Here is a 1834-nt window from a genome sequence, read left to right as displayed (position 1 = left end):
AAAAAAAAAAAAAAAAAAAAACAATGGAAAGCACCCATACACATGGAAGCTGAACAACACTAAATGATAACTTGGTCAAGGAAGAAATAAAGAAATTGAAGGCTTTTTAGAATTTAATGAAAATGAAGACACATCATACCAAAACTTGTGGGACATAATGAAAGCAGTGGTAAGAGGAAAACTCATAACTCTAAGTGCCTCCAAAAAGAAACTGAAGAGAGCTTACACTAGCTAGCAGCTTGCCAGCTCGCCTGAAAGCTCTAGAACAAAAAGAAGCAAATACACCCAAGAGGAGTAGATGTCAGGAAATAATCAAACTCAGGGCTGAAATCAACCAAACAGAATAAAGAACTATAAAAAGAATCAACAAAACCAGGAGTTGGTTCTTTGAGAAAATCAACAAGATAAACACTTAGCCATACCAACTAGAGGGCACAGAGACATTATCCAAATTAATAAAATCAGAAATGAGAAGGGAGACATAACAATGAAATATCTTTAAATAATTATTCTGTTTGTTGAATATTAGCAGTTTTTCTTCTTTTTTTTTTTTCTTTAAAGTTTATTCAATACAACAGTCTCCAAAATCACTGGGGTGGCTGACCACGCCCACGACCGAAGCCGCCTCTAAATGGGAATTCAGTTGCTGAACCAGCCCCAGCCTCAGCTTTCTTGTCAGCTCCAGGTGGCACAGCGCTCCTTCTGTAGGTGTCTCTGTCCGCCTCCCCTCTTGTGAATCTTGCAGGCCGCTCACCCTCTGGACCTTTTGGCCGTGGCCTGCCAGTCTCGGGACGGCTGCGGCGCAGGGTGGCGGGCACGATCTCCAGAGGTAGGTGCAGGTAATCTCGTAGATATTGGATGCCCTCGTTCGTGAGGTACCAGTAGAAGTGTCTCCAAGCAAACTGCTCCTTCACGTAGCCCCGAGACTTGAGAGACTGCATGGCCTTCATGACGTGAAGGTTGGGCGCGTTCTTGTCCGCCAGCTCCGGGTGTTTGGGCATGTGGACGTCCTTCTTGGCGCGACCATCACGCCCTCCTTAAAGAGGAGCTCGTAGATGGCGATCCGATTCTTCTTGGGCATCAACATCGCGGCGGCTGCAGGGTGCCAGGCGGAGGCCGGAAAGGACGAATATTAACAGTTTTTCAACTATTAAAGTATTCAAATCATGTTCTACAAACATCACGGAAATATTGATAATTTTTCTCACTGTGCTTGAAATTAGCATTTTCTTTTTTTTTTTTTAACTTTTATTGCATTATGAGAAAAGTTACATGATTTCAATTTATCTGAATTTGTTAACATTTAAAAACATATTTCAATTAAATATAATTGAATCACATTCTTGTTTCCCTTTTGTACCACTGCTCTTCCCAGAGACCCCCCCCTTCAATACCTACAATACCTTTTTTGTCATATACCTTAAAATTTATAAAATATTATAACAATAAAAATAAGTATTGTAAAAGTTGTTTGATATAAAACAACAATCAATTTAACAGTCTTATGTAGGTGCTCGTCTACAGCAATAGTGAAAATACATTTTTCTCAATATAAATTTTAAATAACTCCATACTAACTGTATACTTAAAAATAATACATCACTACTAGTATTTTCTTAAATGAACATGAATATATAAAGTCTTTTTGTTTGTTTTGTATTTAGTAGAATTTAAAATCTTGGCTCTTACTGTGGTACAAGCCCAAAATAAGAACAATTTTTAGACATTGGATTTCATTGTAATAAGGCTGGCTGTATTTCGATGATCCTCACATCACCAAAGGATTTTTACCTCCATCGTAGCTAAGCTGAGAGTTGATAGTTCTGCTGCACCA

At 38.7% G+C, this 1834-nt stretch overlaps 1 pseudogene across 1 annotated transcript; it reads right to left on the bottom strand.

The window, feature by feature from the left end:
- Window positions 1-541: 541 nt before the first annotated feature.
- LOC116086327 lies at window positions 542-1087 on the bottom strand (annotated as a pseudogene). Its single transcript, XR_004116872.1, has one exon. The product of XR_004116872.1 is annotated as a 40S ribosomal protein S10 pseudogene (transcript).
- Between the last annotated feature and the right edge of the window lie 747 nt (window positions 1088-1834).

Source organism: Mastomys coucha, unplaced genomic scaffold (assembly GCF_008632895.1).
Source record: "Mastomys coucha isolate ucsf_1 unplaced genomic scaffold, UCSF_Mcou_1 pScaffold12, whole genome shotgun sequence".
Classification (NCBI taxonomy): Eukaryota; Metazoa; Chordata; class Mammalia; order Rodentia; family Muridae; genus Mastomys; species Mastomys coucha.
This window is presented reverse-complemented; position numbering and strand designations above follow the sequence as displayed.